Genomic DNA, 17,957 nt, shown 5'->3' on the forward strand with positions numbered 1-17,957 from the left:
ATATTTCTCATGTCTCCTTGGCCAAACTGGTTGATAATCATACCTCTAGACCAATCACTGGCTAAGGGAAAGGGTCTTACCTAGTTTCAACCTACCAGGATTTCTCTCTTCTCCAAGCAAAGGACAGCAAAGAAAAAGTGGAACCCAAACACACATGGGGTTCTAACAGAAAAAAAAAAAAAAAGAAAGAAAGAAAGAGGGAAATGGCTGTTAGGTAAGGAACCAAATGCACCTGCTACACTTAGGATACCAGCTCCTTGAGATTGACTCAGGGCTGCTTTGGATTCCTGTATTTAAATGCAGTGTAATAAAGGATGGAGAAACCTTGGTAGGTTTGTGCCGAGCCAAGACCCGTTATGGGGGACACCTGGCTGGCTCAGTTGGAAGAGCAGACTCATGAACGTGGGGTTATGAGTTTGAACCACATGTTGGGTATAGAAATTACTAAAAAAATAAACTGTTTTTGAATATTTTATTTATTTGAGAGTACATGTGTGCACGTTGTGTGAGAGCAGTGGGGGGGGGGTGCAGAGGAAGAGGGGGAGAGAAAGAATCTCAAGCAGACTCTGCACTGAGCACAATCCCGCAGCAGGGCTCAGTCCCAGGACCCTGAGATCATGACCCAAGTGGAAATCGAGAGTTGGAGCCTTAACCCTCTGAACTACCCAGGTGTCCCTAAAAGAATAAACGTTAAAAACACAAAGCGCTGTTATAGAAAAACCCACTGAAACCCTAAAACAATAAAAAGTGAGGAAGGTGTTTGAAGATGCAAATCAGCACCATGTCTATTGCAATAGTATATAACGTACAATTATTTCGTATGCAATTATAAACACGGTTTCTAAAGACAAGGTTATATAGGAGTGTAGTTTGCCTTTTTCAAGAGATCCTGGGAAACTTACATACAGAACTTCCATTTGCTTTCTTTTTTAAAAAAAGATTTTATTTATTTATTTGACAGAGAGAGAGATCACAAGTAGACACAGAGAGGTAGGCAGAGGGGGAGGGGGCAGCAGTCTCCCTGCCGAACAGGGAGCCTGACGTGGGGCTCGATCCCGGGACACTGAGATCATGACCTGAGCTGAAGGCAGAAGCTTAACTCACTGAGTCCCCAGGTGCCCCAGAGCTTCCATTTGCTTTAGTAGCTAAACCAAAGCAGTATTACATCTTTCCATCTTGCCTTTCTCCTTAAAAGTTCTTATTAGATGCAAGAAAAATGGCATATTGATTTCAAAATCTCATTTACAGTGCGTTCAAAATACTTAACAATTCAATCTGTCTGACCTACTCCTACATCCATGTTCCTGGTCATTCTCTGTCAGTTACCTAATACAAAATGAAGCCATTTTTTTTTATTAGATTTTTGTTCACAGTTCTCCAAAATCATTTCAACTTGCAGCTATGCTTAGGAGATTGGAGGATACTAAAAATTACAGAGAAAGGATATTGACTTAGGGAGTGATTTTTAAGTAATTGTGGAGCTCTACAGGCTTAGGGGGTGTTAAGGTATACTAAAGAAAACTGTATGAAAATGCATTAAGAGGAGAACTTAATATTACTTTATAAAACTTTAACTTAAATTCATATCTGGGCCTCTTGACATTTCAAAACTTAATGTGTGATTCCCAGTAGAATCCCAGAACAATTTTGCTTCACATTCTAAAAGCCTACATTTCTTCCCTAGCTTTACATCCTCACCTCACCATTGCACAATGCTACAGTCAATGATTGACATTGGCGACATCAAGAGGTCTCACACCTGTGCTGTGCAACAGGTACTAATCCTTGGTGCAGGGGAATTCATTGTTTATGCTCTAAAGCTTTGTGAACAACACAGGGAAATTTATTAACAAAATTAGAACATGGAATTTTTCTTAGGCAGAATAGCCATACTTTTTCCATAGAAAAAAGAGTGTGTGTGTGTGTGTGTGTGTGTGTGAGAGAGAGAGAGAGAGAGAGATGTGGCCACTCCCTCTGACTAAATTGAAAGGATTTTAAGGGGCGCCTGGGTGGCTCAGTGAGTTAAGCCGCTGCCTTCGGCTCAGGTCATGATCCCAGGGTCCTGGGATCGAGCCCCACATCGGGCTCTCTGCTCAGCAGGGAGCCTGCTTCCTCCCCTCTCTCTGCCTGCCTCTCTGCCTGCTTGTCATCTCTCTCTGTCAAATAAATAAATAAATAATCTTTAAAAAAAAAAAAAAAGAAAGGATTTTAAAATGTAAACTCACAATCTCAGACCATTTATTTTAGATTACTGAGCCAAGCAATTTAACTATGAGAAATAGATTTGATATTCTTGTCAGTAAGAGTTGAAGGCATAATTTAATCATTAAGTTATTTGAATGTAGATTTATACTCCCTGCTGGCAGTGTTTCTCTTCTGCCTAGTCATTTGTCCATGAAATCAAATACAGGTTTGAAACATCTATAATTATCCCAAAACAGATCTGCCTGTAAACTGCCTTTGAAGAATTAAACTACCATGTTTTGTCAAGTACACTTTTATGTACAAATATCTGCTCACAAATGAAATAGGGGTAAATCTGTGGCTATAATAGGAGTAGTCTGCTCTAAGTCAAAACTTAAAATATTTACGTGTATTCAGAGGTTGTATTCACCAAGCATCTCTGAATGTAATTAAGGTATATCAAATGGAAAAAAAATTATCTTACAGTAATAGGAATATTTTATCTTGTCAAACAAAATGATTTGGCCACAATACCTTAGCAAGACATAAGCCACACACTTTCAGCAAAAATTGAAGATGGGGACTTGTACTTTGGCAACATAGAGTTTACTTCCCTATTTTTCCTGCTACTTCAGTACAACTAAAAACATTGGCACTATATATAAAACAAGTGCAAGATGACTCTGAAAGTTGAGAGAAGAAAGCAGACCAGCCAGGGACCTACGCAACAATATGGTGGTTAGTTGCCTGGATTTTCTTTGATGCCCCAAGTATCCCAGACTTGAAACAGAAGTCAGCTGATCATAAATGCAACAGCTTAAAAAATTTTAAGGGATTATTATTGTCTTAGTTTATTTGAGTTGCTATTACAAAATACCACACACTAGGTAACAACATAAATTTATTTCTTACAGTTGTGGAGACGGGGAAATCCTGTCTGGGTCCTCACATGGTGGAAGGGGCAATAGATCCCTCTAGAGCCTCTTTTATCAGGGTGCTAACCTCATTCGTGAGGCAGAGGGAGAAGAAGAAGCAGACTCTCCACTGAGCAGGGACTCGATCCCCAGACCCCAGGATCATGACCTGAGCTGAAGGCAGGTACTTCACTGGCTGAGCCACCCAGGCACATCTGTGTTCATCACTCTTATCAACACAGGGCTGAAAGATTTAGCCAATGCAATAAAGCAAGAAAAGGAAATAAAATGAATACAGATTGGCAAGAAAGATATGAAATTTTGTGCCCCCAAAAATTTCCTAAAGGGGAAATGTGTGTATTTAAGATAGCTTTTAAAATGAGGATTCATTCATTCAGCAACAAACAAATTCACCACAGTGCAGGTTTGATCATTCATTCATTCCACAAATTTATTTCAATACTTGAACATATTTATTGAATGTTGGCTAAATTTCAAACAACATTCTAGCTGTAAGGATTCAGCAGTAAACAAAATAGATCAAATCTCTGTCTTTATAGAATCTCTATTTAGCAGAGGGTAAGGATGGGACAGAAAATAAATGAAATCAATACATCACATACTATACATTTGACAGAGGTAAGTACTATGGAGAAAAATAAAACAGAGAAGGGGGAGAATGAATACAGGGAGAGTGAGGGAGCTGCTACAATTTCAAAGAGAGTGGTCAGGAAAGGTCTCAGCAAGAATGTGAGATTTGAGCAAATCCTTGAAAGAGCTGATGACAGTGAGCCACGCAGGTATCTGGAGTGCCATAGGAAGGGGGAACAGCAAATGCAAAGGCCTGATGTGGAAGATTGAATGGTGTCTTTGAGAAACTGTATGACTAGAATGAGAGACAGAGAAAAAGCAATTGGAGATAGAGGTCCCAGGAAATGGAACCCTAGTATGTAAGACCCTGTAGGCCACCCTGAGGCCACTGTAAGCACCTTGGAAAAGATTTTCACAGGACTGAGAAAAATCTAGATAGAAGGAAAGGCAAGAACAAAGATGGAGAAGTAAGGGTGAGGGGGAACTTTTGAAGAACACAAGAACTCTTTCCAGAATCATAGATTATCTAGAGGAATAAGAGAGATAAATAAGGGTGGAAAACATAATCAGAAAGGCCTGGATATACCACTGAGGCATTGGAACTTAATCTGTGAGGCAATGGGGAGCCATTAGAAGCATGAGTGAAAACACTGAAGCTGTGCTTTATAACAATTAGAATGGTCAGAAGAGTAGAGTCTGGCAGCTAGTAAGTGCAGAACAAATACCATAATTTTAAACATTTTTTTAAAAAGATTTGATTTATTTATTTGAGAGAGAGAGAATGAGTGAGAGAGAAGCACACACCCTCTTGAGCAGGGAGCTCAATCCCAGGACCCCGAGATCATGACCTGAGCTGAAGGTGGACGCTTAACTGACTGAGCCACCCAAGCACCCCAACAAATACTATAATTTTAAGTATCATTGTTTTCCCTCTTCTCATGAAATAATTAATTCGGGTAAGGATCATCAATGAATGAGGAAGCCATGAAGTGGGAAGTTGATGGGAAACTGGATAAGCTCACAGTAAGTTAACATAGGTTATAAGACATCATGTAAATAACAGCCTCAGTAACGTGAAAGAAGTGTGCATGACAAACGTCAGGAAGTAGGATACGGAAAGGGAACTAAAGGACAAGTCAAGAACAACAAGACGCTCATTTCACTAATCCAACGATCAAGAGATATCAGAAATAGTTGAGAGAAGAATTAAAACTGTCAGTATATTAAGTCACAACAATAACTAATGGAGGAACTAAGAATAATATAACCTTATTGGAAAGATGGGGAAAAGGATATGGAGGACTAGGGTGGGTCACCTAGATCTTCTGCCATGGCTGGAAGTCAAGAGATAATTTCTAAAGTTGATTTCAAAAAGGGGATATTCTTTCTTTCTTGTGGTAGATAGCCAGTATTAGAGGTAACGACGGAATTAGGAAATCCTCATTTTACAACCACCATAATAAAATTTGATTCAGGAATCATCTATGGATGCACGGGGTATAGGCCAAGTTTGATAAGAAACAAAATACTTACTCAGCATCAAAATTTCTCTTCATAGTATACTTTTTAAAATGCTTTTATTTATTTCTTTATTTATAGTAATCTCTATCCCCAACATGGAGCTCAAACTCATGACCCCAAGAGTCACATGCTCTTCTGACTAAGCCAGCCAGGCACCCCAACAATATACTCATTAACTGTGAAAGGAAAAACAATGCCTATACACCAGAGGAATACAATACCTTAAGCAAGTGACCAAAATAAGGGGCAAACAGAGGCGCCTGGCTGGTTCAGTTGCTCAGTTGGAAGAGGTTTAAGTTCAAGCCCCATGTTGTGTGTGGAGTCTACAATCAATCAGTCAGGCAAACAGATATCAGGTGCCTCTGGATATAACCTGAGAAGGACAAAACACCATCGTGTTTGTATTGTAATGTGTTGTATTCCACTCAAAAAACTCATAACCTAGGGCACCTGGGTGGCTCAGTTGGTTAAGCATCTGCCTCCCAGTCAGGTCATCATCCCAGGGTCCTGGGATCGAGCCCCACATCAGGCTCTCTGCTCTGCTGGAAGCCTGCTTCTCCCTCTCCCATTTCCCCTGCTTCTATTTCCTCTCTCACTGTCTCTCTCTGTCAAATAAATAAATAAAATCTAAAAAAAAAAAAAAATGCATAACCTGGATCTAATCATGAGGAAACAATATCAGACAAACCCAATGAGAGACATTCTAAAAAAAGACTGGCCTTTATTTTTCAGAAGGCTTAGTATCTTTATATATTTTTAAAGATTTGGTTTATTTAAGAGAGAGAGAAAGAGAGAGCACAAGCGGGGAGAGGAGCAGAAGGAGAGGGAGAAGCAGAGCAGGGAGCCTGACATGGGGTTTGATCTCAGAACCCTGAGATCTTGACCTGACCAGAAGTTAGATGCTTAACCAACTGAGCCATCCAGGAACTCCAAAGGTTTAGTATCTTTAAAGACAAATGAAAGGCTGAGAAATTATTATAGATGGAAATTAGACATGGAGGGGGCACCTGGGTGGCTCAGTGGGTTAAGCTGCTGCCTTCGGCTCAGGTCATGATCTCAGGGTCCTGGGATTGAGCCCCGCATCGGGCTCTCTGCTCAGCAGGGAGCCTGCTTCTCTCTCTGCCTGCCTCTCCATCTGCTTGTGATCTCTCTCTGTCAAATAAATAAAATAAATTCTTTTTTTTTAACTGTATATATTTATTTCACACAGACAGAGAGATCACAAGGAGGCAGAGAGGCAGGCAGAGAGAGAGGGGGAAGCAGGCTCCCTGCTGAGCAGAGAGTCCGATGTGGGGCTCGATCCCAGGACCCTGGGATCATGACCTGAGCTGAAAGCAGAGGCGTTAACCCACTGAGCCACTCAGGCGCCCCTAAAATAAATTCTTAAAAAAAAAAAAAAGAAATTAGACATGGAACTAAATGCAATTCATCATGCTGGACAGGATCTCATATGAGAAATAAAATAACGCTATAAAAAACATTACTGGGACAATGACAAAATTGCAATATATAATATGGAGTCAATATAAAATTTATTGAATTGTTTCTAGTCCTGACAAGATGAAATAAGCACATGCCACCCTATTCCTCCTGCTAATCACAAAACAAACAAATAAACCTGGAAAAAATCCATAAAGCAATTGACAGAAGACCAAAAGCTGAAGAAAAGACAAACTGGCTAGTGACCTTGGGCATCGAGTTCCCTGGAATTTTGTTTGCCTGCAGCATATACAGGCCTGAGCACAGGGAAGGTCCCCAATCCAAAAATATCAGTGGGCACATACCAAAAGTCTCCCAAGAAAAAGCCCACTCTTCTGGCTACCCAGCCAGGAAAAAAAGCTTCCCAAACCCACCCTACTCAAGGCAAACCTGTCAAAAAGTCTACTTTTCTCTCACTCCCTTTTATTTTTTTTTTTAAGATTTTATTTATTTATTTGACAGACAGAGATCACAAGTAGGCAGAGAGGTAGGCAGAGAGAGAGGAGAAAGCAGGCTCCCTGCTTGAGCCCGATGCAGGGCTCAATCCCTGGACCCTGGGATCATGACCTGAGCCGAAGGCAGAGGCTTTAACCCACTGGGCCTCCCAGGTGTCCTCTCACTCCTCTTTTGCTTCCACTGTCTCCCACCCTTGACAGACCCACTGGACTGCCTGGGACTTCATTATAACCCGGGCTGCCATTGCAGCCCTAGGTAAGCACTGTTCTACTAATGGGTCAACCAAGCTGAGTTTGGGGAGGACCTTTTGACAAAAACTTCATCTTTTAAAGGGTCTGGGCCCTCTTTTCTGTCACCTTTGTCCCATAGGGCAATCAAAGATCTCTTTGTCTAGGCTAAGCAAATGCCCTCAGTGCAAAGGAACTTAAAAATGGCTTTCCCCTGGAATGCCTGCCCAGATTTTCCCTTCATTTTGAATCTGTTCTTTACTCCTTTGTCAACTCTTAGATAATATAGTAAAAGTTTCTTCTCAAAAGTAACAGTCTTTTATTACTTAGGTATTTTATTATTTAGATCTTGTCAACAAAAGAGTTTGTGATAGGGCGCCTGGGTGGTTGGGTCAGTTAGGTGTCTGACTCTTGATCTCAACTCAGGTCTTAGTCTCAAGGTCCTGAGTTCAAGCCCTTCATGGAGCCCTCCACTGAGCCCCACATGTTGATACTGAGATCAGGAGTCAGATGCTTCCCCAACTGAGCCACCCAGGCACTGCTTAACTAAATGTCTGTGCTAGGTTCTCCCAGAAAAGGGAGGCCTAGGCAACTAATCCACAGTTCCCTTGTCAACACGTGTTACCTGATCTGGCTCTGAACCATCCCTTTGCTCCATATAAGGAAAGTAACCTTGCAATAACCAATCTGCTTTTACCTAGTATGATTTCTCTGTGCCTGCTTCCTTGTGCCTATAAGTCTTTTTTTTTTTTTTCCCTACAAAAGACCAAAAGTTGGTCTTTTTTGCATAGCTCCTTGGTGAACTTTTCTGCTAGAGTGGATGTTCCCCAATTCATGAATTAGTGAATAAAAGCCTACTAGATCAGTAAATTACGGAAAATTTTCTTTTAACGGGAGGGATATATTATTTTATAATGTGAGAGATACAGTGAGGAAAAAATGGAAGGTGTTATTTTGAATCATGTATATTGGATTCTTTGTTGCTAGATTGGAATTACTACGAACTACTTTTGATTCCTGAATTACTCGTTTCTAACACATAAATTAGATCATGCAGAGCTTGGCATACAGATCACACAGACCAGCTACTAGAGTTAATTGAAGGTATCTGAATAACGTTTCTACTACGTTCTTGACAATATCCCTCCCTGCCACTCTGACCGACCCCAGGCTTCTGTACAACCTAGTCTTCTTACGAATTCTTACCAACTGACCAATCTCTGACTCTTATTCATTCAATGAAGATTTAGGAACCTCGTTCTCATTCCTCTTCCATACCAAATTCATGCCATAATCCGAGATTTCAACAGCCACAGTAGATGGCCATCCAACAATACAGCTTTGTGATTGTATGCCTATTTAATTGCAGGGACCTTCACTTATATTCGGTGATGAGTTATTGAAGTCAGTTCATTCCAGCTTCTGTAAGCTGATTGCTCCTATCTCTTTCTAGTTCCTCATTCAGTAACATGTTGGTAACGACATCAGCCCTGCTCAGGATTTATACAACAAAAATCAACAAATGCTACAAATCAGGGAAATTTATTTATTCTTGAGGACCAGTTTCCCAGCGATAAGTGTCTCTATCCCACTTCAGCCTCTCACACGCAGATCCAGAAACTACCTGGGCTTTGGTCATCAGCAGGCATTGCTCCACACCGGAAATATAAAACTCCAGTAGTTCCTTCTCTAGCCACTGCCTCAGCTCTCAGCTCTCACAGCCCTATTCCCCTATACCTTCTCTTCAGTATCGCACAGACCTTCAGGCCCTGCTTGCATATTCTCTCCATATATCGTAAAGGTAGATAGGATTCCAGTCGACTATGCCTAACTTTTCATTTTAATCCTCCATTAAGAAAAGGACCAACAAACCACTCAACATTTACCAATCATCTCTCAGAGTAACACAAGGGAATAAAAATCCTATTTCTTTAAAAATCAATCAAAACTTGTTCTTACCTGGGGCACCAGGGTGGCTTAGTCATTAAGCGTCTGCCTTCGGCCCAGGTCATGATCCCGGGGTCTTGGGATTGAGCCCCACGTCAGGCTCCCTATTTAGTGGGAAGTCTGCTTCTCCCTCTCCCACTCCCCCTGATTGTATTCCCTCTCTCACTGTGTCTCTTTGTCAAATAAATAAATAAAATCTTTAAAAACACACACACACACACACAAAAACCTTGTCTTAGCTTCATCAGGAAATGTTCATGGTAATTTCTTTTGTATTTTTTACTTTATAATTAAGTAAGCTGTATGCCTAGTGTGGGGCTTGAACTCACAACCCAGAGATCAAAAGTCACATGCTTTACTGAGCTGGCCAAGTGCCCTCTTCTATCATAAAAAAAAAAAAAAAAAAAAAAAAAAGAAAGAAAGAAAGAAACAAGAAGAAAAGAAAATATAGACCTGCTATTGTTTATCAAAAAGGTAAATCAAACAACCAGGCATCATCACGCAGGATGTTTTGAGTCAACATTTCCAGTGGGACATTATATGCAACTACATGTCCTTGTAATCTAAAAATATGTGTGGTTGCAGGGATAAATGGAGGAAGGCTGGGGTACTAGTTTCCTGTCACTGCTGTAACAAATTACCACAAACTCAGTGGCTTAAAACAATATAAACTTATTATCTTACAGTTATGTAGGTTAGAAGTCCTATACAAGTCTACCAAACTATAATCAAGGTGTCAACAGAAATCCTTCCCAAGGTTCTAGGGGAAAATTTATTCCCTTGTCCTTTTCAGCTTCTACAGGCTGCAGTGGTATTGTCTTCTCTTTTTGTATTCATATAAGGGGTGAATCTGTTCACATCTGCCAACAGATCTAGAATGGTTTCTTTTCAATCTTGCCTTTCCCCTTTCAGAGGTACCCTGTATCAATAGGCTAAAAGAATTCAAATAACTTTCAAATACCACTTAAAATAATAAAAAAAATCATATATAAAGAGAAGGGGAGAGACAGACAATGGATTTCTAATGAAAATGGTTGTTCGGTCATACAAATATTCCCATGAGGAAAGTCATTTCAGAAACCAGGCTTTCAACAGAACATTTGGGTAGAAGTGTTTGCTTAAATACTAGGATAATGTGATGGTCAGGACATTGCCCATGGACTAAAGTGCATCTATCACAACAATTCCTAAAGGGGATTCATTAATTGGATTGGAGGAAGGAGAAAGGAATTGAAAAAACTACATTGTGATTTTAAAAATGACATATGTAAAACTTGCTTTGTCATTATATATATAAATAGCTTAGATACACAGCGAATTCTGTTTCCATGCTGCTTTGAATACCAAAGGGAATGGCAGGGAATGGTAACATCTCCTTACTCTGAAGCCTGTTTACAGTTTCAGTCCTATTTCCATGTTTTCTGTTTGTGTGTGTTCTGTTTCCATGTTTAAAGTTAAAAAGTTAATTTTTAAAAAATGGCTTTTGAGACATTTGGCACACACTCAAAAGATCTAATGTATCTAGAACTGGAGTGTCAGAATAAAAGAAAGAGGAAGAACAGGATTGAAGAAATAATGACTAAAAAAATTGCCGAACCTGATGACAGACATCAACCCAGAGATTCGATCAACTCTGCAAATCTTAAGCAGTATAAGGATAAATAAAACCATACCAAGGCACATTATAGTCAAGTTGTTTACAGTTAAAAGACAGAGAAAAACTTACAAGCAACCACAGGGTAGAAAAAGACACATTACCTTCACAGATGCAACAGTAAGGGGCACCTGCCTGGCTCAGTCAGGTAAGCCACCAACAGCTGATTTCAGCTCAGGTCATGGTCTCATGATTGTGGATTCAAGCGCTGCATCAGGCTCCATGCTTAGCGTGGAGTCTGCTTGAGATTCTTTCTCCTTTTGCTTCTACCCCTACCCCGGCTCACATACTCTCTCTCTCTCTCTCAAAATAAATAAATAAAAATCTTAGTTTAAAAAAAAAAAAGATGCAACAACAAGACTGAGGACTGACTTTTTTTTTTTTTTTTAAGATTTTATTTATTTTAGAGAGACAGCGAGAGCATGGGAGAAGGGGCAAAGGGAGAAGAGAACCTCAAGCAGACTCCACTCCGATTGTGGAGCCTGACTGGGGGCTGGACATGGGGCTGGACTCAGGGCTTGATGTGGGGCTTGGTGCCAGGATCCTGAGATCACAACCTGAGCTGACACCAAGAGTCAGATGCTTAACCAACTGCTCTGCCCAGGCACCCCCTGAGGACTAACTTTTAACACAAACTAAAGTAGTCAGAAAATAACAGACTAACATTTTTAATGTACTATGAAAAAGCCTGTTATCCTAGGGTTCTACACCAGTGAAAATACCATTCAGGGCCCCTGGGTAGTACAGTTGGTTAAGTGTCCAAATCTTGGTTTTGACTCAGGTCCTGATCTCCTGAGATTGAGCCCCATGTTGGGCTCTGTGCTCAGCACGAAGTCTGCTTAAGACTTTCTTCTCTCCCCCTGCCCCTACCTTCTACTCTCTCTCAAATAAATAAATAAATCCTTAAAAAAACAAAAACAAAAACAAAAAACACTGGAGAAGGTATGTGCTATGGTGAGTGCTGTGATATGTTAATAAAAAATAAAAAATTTAAAAAAAGAAAACACCATTCAAAAAATTAAGATTGGGCGCCTGGGTGGCTCAGTGGGTTAAGCCGCTGCCTTCAGCTCAGGTCATGATCGCAGGGTCCTGGGATCGAGTCCCGCATCGGGCTCTCTGCTCAGCAGGGAGCCTGCTTCCTCCTCTCTCTCTCTGCCTGCCTCTCTGCCTACTTGTAATCTCTCTGTCAAATAAATAAATAAAATTTTTAAAAAAATTAAGATTAAATAAGGAAGTTTTCACGAAAAACAAAAACTGAAGGGATCCACTGCTGTAAGAACTATGCTGTAAGAAATACTAAATGAAATTCTTCAGGTTGATGGAAAATTAGCCCATTTGGGAACACACAATGCTAGGTAGGAATAAAGACCACCAGTAAATAAAAATGTGTAAAGAAAGAGAAATATAAGCACTCACACTTAAGAACAACAATAATAAAAATGTCTTGTGTGATTTATTAAATCTGTAAAATTATATGATAATAATAGTACAGTGGGTGTGGGGTAGTTTAAAATGAAAAAATAAACTTCTTAAAAGGAGTAGAAATTATAAAAGTATTAACTTAAAGTAAGTTGTTGTAAGTCAAGTACGTCTCTAGGTCTAGGGTAATCACTAAACATAACAGAAGTATATTTTAATAATATAATGCAAAAAGAAAATACAATAACAAAATAAAAATACTCAATTCAAAGTAAGTGATAAAGGGAAAATTAAGAAACTACATTAGGGTTCTTCAGAGAAACAGAATGAATAGGATGTGTGTATATATGTAGGAGAAGATTTTAAGAAATTGGTTCTATGCAATTATAGAGCCTTGCAATTCTAAAAAATCTGTGGGGTAGACCAGCAGGCTGGGGACCCAGGGAAAAGCCAATGCTACCATTCAATTCTCAAGGCGATCTGTCAGCAGAATTCCCTTTCAGACAGGGGAGGTCAGTTTTTGTTCTGAACGGCCTTCACCTGAGTAAACAAGGCCCACCCACATTATGGAAAGCAATCTGCTTTACTCAAAGTCCACCATTTTAAATGTTAATTTCATCCAAAAACACCCTCACAGAAACATCTCAAATAATATCCAACCAAATATCTGGGCATTGTGGCTCAACCAACTTGGCCCATAAAATTAACCATCATAGGAACAAAGAACAGATGTGGACAATAAACAGCAATATGGTAGACTTAAATCCAACTTTATCATTAAAGCCTAAACATTCCAATTTATAAGACTGAATTTAAAAACACAAAGCTCAATTATATGCTGTTTATAACAGATGTGCTTTAAATATAATAATACAGAATAGTTGAAAAAGTTGGAATTGCCATGCAAACACCAACTGAAAGAAATGTGGCTTAGCTGTGTTAATATTAGACAAAGTAGACCATGAGATAAGAAGTATTACCTGAGGGGCGCCTATGTGGCTCAGTGGGTTAAAGCCTCTGCCTTCGGCTCAGTTCATGATCCCAGTGTCCTGGAATCGAGCCCCACATCAGGCTCTCTGCTTAGCAGGAAACCTGCTTCCCTCTCTCTCTCTCTGCCTGCCTCTCTGCCTACTTGTGATCTTTACCTGTCAAATAAATAAATAAAATCTTTAAAAAAAAAAAGGGGGGGGGCAATTCAATAGAAAAATAAAAATCTTAAATTTGTGTGCCAACTGTTTCACAATTAAAAAGTAAATGTTGACAGAACTTAAATATAGAAAAACCCATAATCACAAGAGCAGATTTTAACAAAAAATTTTTTTACTAGCTTACAGAACAAGCAGGAAGTCCTGAGCCTAAAAATCTCAGTCAATCTAGCCCTCACTCCAAGGAGAGGACAGCTGAAGGACCTGGAAACCTGACACGGTCTAAGAAGAATACTTTGTATGGAGTGTCCTCCACAGTCCACTCCATAGGACCTGCTTCCAGTCCTTCTTCTCTCCCTCTTCCAACACTGGTGGAATGATGAAACATTGAGAAAAAAAAAAAAATGATCGCATAGTTAAATAGTCACTACTTTCTGGCAAATAGATTATAGGTGAGGGTGTTATTTGCCAGCTTCCAGGATTCTTCCTTAAGAGAGAGGACTAGGATAGTCCCTTTGTCTCTTCTTTGTCCTTTACTTAATTCTGCTGCCTCCGATCTGTCTTGGATGATGAAGTCCTAATAGGGAACCAGCCAAATTCTCTATCACCATAGAGAGCTGTAACCGGTCCTTGACAAGCCTACTTAAGACTTTAATGTAGCAGAAAAATAATTTTCTGTCTCTATTGTCTTTTTAATTTTAGCCACTCCAATAAGTGTGTAATGAATCTCATTGTGGTTTTTATTTGCATTTCCCTAATGGCTAATGAGGTTGAGCATCTTTTCATGTGCTTATTTGCTGTTTGTGTAACTTCTTGGGTGAAATGTCAATTCAAAGCTTTCGTTCACTTTTTAATTAGGTGGTTTGTTTCCATGCTATTAAGTTCTGAGAATTCTTCAATGAGTTCTATAGAAATACTTACCTCTTTTGGCTCAGGTCATGAATCTCAGGGTCCTGGGATCGAGCCCTGCAAGGGGAAATCTCTGCTCAGCGGGGAGCCTGATTCCTCCTCTCTCTCTGCCTGCCTCTCTGCCTACTTGTGATCTCTATCTGTCAAATAAATAAATAAAATCTTAAAAAAAAATAATCCCATTGTCTATTCCCAAGGCAGATTACATACCTCAAAAATCCCAGGGAAATGCTTTTATAGCAATGAAAGTAAGTCCCAATTACATTAGTCATAACAGAAACAATAGGAGAAAGCTCAAAGATCATCTAGAAGTCTTCACACCAGCCTGCATATTAGAATCTCAACGAGAACTTTTAAAAAACTTTTAAAAAGTTCTTTTTTTTTCCTTTTTATCAGTAGGTGACCCTGTGTCCACTTTTCCATTTTTAATTTTTTTTAAGATTTTATTTATTTATCAGATAGAGATCACAAGGAGGCAGAGAGGCAGGCAGAAAGAGGAGAAGCAGGCTCCCTGCCAATCATGTCCTGAGCAGAAGGCAGAGGCTTTAACCCACTGAGCAACCCAGGGCGCCCCTAAAAAAGTTCTTTTAAAAGAACTCAGGGGCTGGGCCCTCCCTGAGTTCTGATTTCTCTTAACTGATCTAAGGGTGCGACTAGCATATATATTTTAGAAGCTGCCCAGATAATTCTAATGTGGAAACAAAGTTGAGAAGGCCTGTCCAACTATTTTATAAATGATAAAACTAAGGCAAAGAAAATTAACTGATTTTCTCAGGAATGAAGCTAATAGTTATTAGCAGGAGAAAACAAGAGACTATAACATTTACAAAGAATTGGTTATTTGTTGCCACTTATGATATTACCCCCAAAACGTAATGACTTAAAACAACAAACATGTATTACTGGACAGGATTTTGAGAGCACTTTACTGAGTGATCCTGTTAGTATCTCCTGTGATACGGCTGCCAAGCTGTCACCTGGAGATGTAATCATCTGAAGGCTTACCTGGGGCTAACAAAACTGCAGAAGGCCCAAGTTCCTCACTGGCTGTCAGAAACAGGCCTCTGTTCCTTGCCAGACAGGACTTTCCAAAGCACTGCTCGCTGTGTCATGAAAGGGCAGCTGGTTTACCCAAATGAATGATCCAAGAGAGAGAGCAAGAAGTCATGATGCCTTCATGATCTATCGACATCCCTCCACTTCTACCATGTTCTACTTAATAAAAGCAAGTCACTAAGTCCAGCGCACACTCAAGAGCAGGGAAATTTGCCACCACCCTTTGAAGGAAACAGTAGGAAACAACTTGTGGTCGGGGCGCCTGGGTGGCTCAGTAGGTTGAGCATCCAACTCTTGGTTTCAGCTCAAGTCATGATCTCATGGGCTGTGGGAGAGGCCCATGTAGGCTCCCCACTCAGTGGGGAGTCTGCTTCAAGACTAACTTAGATTAACTGTAGCTTAAACACCAAACATTTATTTTTCCCAGTTCTGGAGGCTGGGAAGTCCATCTTCAAGGTGCCAGTTGATTCAGTTGCTGGTGAGCACCTGTTTCACGGGTTGCAATGCCCTCAAGTGGCAGAGAGAAGAGAGCTCAGGTCTGTCTTCTTCATCTAAGAACACCAATCCCATCACAGGGGTCCCACCCTTGAGACCTCATCTAAACCTAATCACCTCCCAACAGTTCCACTTCCAAATACCATTACAAAGCTTCAATATTTGAGTGTGGGCAGGGGACAAATTTCAGGCTGTAGCAGTTATCTTTCATATCTATATGCTAATATCTTTCTTCTAAAACTATATCAATTTTGATGAAATTTTCCATTCCCTGTACTCTTAGTTTGCCTCTTTTTAAAATATGCCATGTCTCAATATCTAATATTAGTGTTTCTTTAATTGATCGTTGTGTACTCGACCAGAATATTAACTGAGGGTAGGAATTTAGCTGGTTCACTACAATATCTCTAGCATGTAGAGTGGTTTTATGTTGTTGCTGGCATACTGATCACTCAATAATTATTTGCTCTATAAATGAATGAGTTGTACAGGTCATACATACATTTAATTGAAAATCAGGCTGGAGTAGCAAAGGCAATAAATTTGGAGATAAAGCACCTAGGACAGGGGTTTAGTCTAGGCACCGCTATGATGCTTTAGGCAATTTATCCTTTAAAATCAATTTCCTCATCTGTAAAATGGGGTTTATGCCACACTCTTCAAAAAATGAGACCGTTGATACAGTAACTCTTTGGATTGCAATACACAAGTTTCATCACTGCAACATCTAAGAAAAGATATGCTTCAATTCTAATTTCATCTACTCATGTGTAAGAACTTGAGTGTACATCTTCAGAGTCTCTTATGCTACACTGTACCTAAATGCCCACTTGTGCAAACTTGAGAATAATAAGAGCAATTACCAGGAAAATCGCCAGATTTCCTTAATTCCATTATAGTGATGGTTGTACAACTATGTAAATATGCTAATAATCATTCACTGTACACTTAAAACAGGTGAACTTTATACTATGAAAGCCACATCCCAATAGCCGTTAATAAAACCCCCAAATAAAGAATCTAGTTCAATAAGTAAGCTCTGCTATCGATTAGATCATCTTAAAAAGGGTTTATGAAAGAAACATCGACATTTGGTCGAGTCCAAAGTGACCTGAACAGCCAATCTTCAGAAAGGTAATGGGATAACTGAGGTGAACGCAGTAAGAAACAAGGCAGGTTCCTCCAGGAGAGAAAAAGCATCATATTCCGAAGCCTGCAGTGTCCGTCCTCACAAGCGTCGCCCTTGCCCTATCTCACTATGCAGAGTGGACGCCTGCAGGAGCGAGTGTCCCTCCTTGCTGCTCACTTAGCGTCTAAGTTTACTTAAGGCCCCCGTCCTCTCCAACCCTAGATCTGCGCGGGGAGCTGACAAAATCTAGGCTTGCAGAGCTGAAGTCCCTCCCAGCATGGACCCACCCCGAGGTCACCGGGCACTTGGGAACCACACGACGCTCCAGCTCAGAGGGGCCTAAAACAGCGCGCTGGCTCCGACCCTGGCCAAGCATTAGTCACCGGAGACTTTTAAAAACGGTTACTGGCGCCACCTGAGCCCTCCAACTCGCGGCTGTGGGCGCCACCCAGAGCACGCCCGCGCGGAAGCCCCGCCAGAACGCTCCTGGGTGAGCCCAGGCCGCTCCGACCCGACCGCGTAGGCCGCCGGCGTCCCGGGGAGCCCGGGAGACCCGCCCCGCGCCCGCGCCCGCGCCCACAGTTCTCCCGCGACACCGCCCCTCCGCAGCGCTGGACGCGCGAGCTCCGACCTCCCCCTCGGCGGGTTCCCCGCCCCGCACGGAGGCGCGATCTGACGCGAGTCGTCCACCAGCCAATCACTTCTGCCAGCGAGTCACCACCAAGCTCCCCCGGGTCTTTTCCGCTCCCTTCCGACGTCGGCGCCGCTCGACGGGGCGCAGGCTCAGTAGCGCGGACCCGCTGAACCGTAGCCGCCGCTGGGCTGCGGTGC

The 17,957-nt window shown here is 41.0% G+C and overlaps 1 long non-coding RNA gene across 1 annotated transcript in view; it reads right to left on the reverse strand.

Moving 5' to 3' along the window:
• Positions 1-17,891, reverse strand: part of LOC106005688 — a 28,458-nt gene extending 10,567 nt beyond the window's left edge. Inside the window, exon 1 of the long non-coding RNA XR_001179234.2 lies at positions 17,758-17,891. This is a non-coding gene — a long non-coding RNA (uncharacterized LOC106005688). The remainder of the gene's footprint in view (positions 1-17,757) is intronic.
• Between the last annotated feature and the right edge of the window lie 66 nt (positions 17,892-17,957).

Source organism: Mustela putorius, unplaced genomic scaffold, assembly GCF_011764305.1.
Source record: "Mustela putorius furo isolate JIRA1106 unplaced genomic scaffold, ASM1176430v1.1 tig00000129_pilon_pilon_pilon, whole genome shotgun sequence".
NCBI classification, from domain to species: Eukaryota; Metazoa; Chordata; class Mammalia; order Carnivora; family Mustelidae; genus Mustela; species Mustela putorius.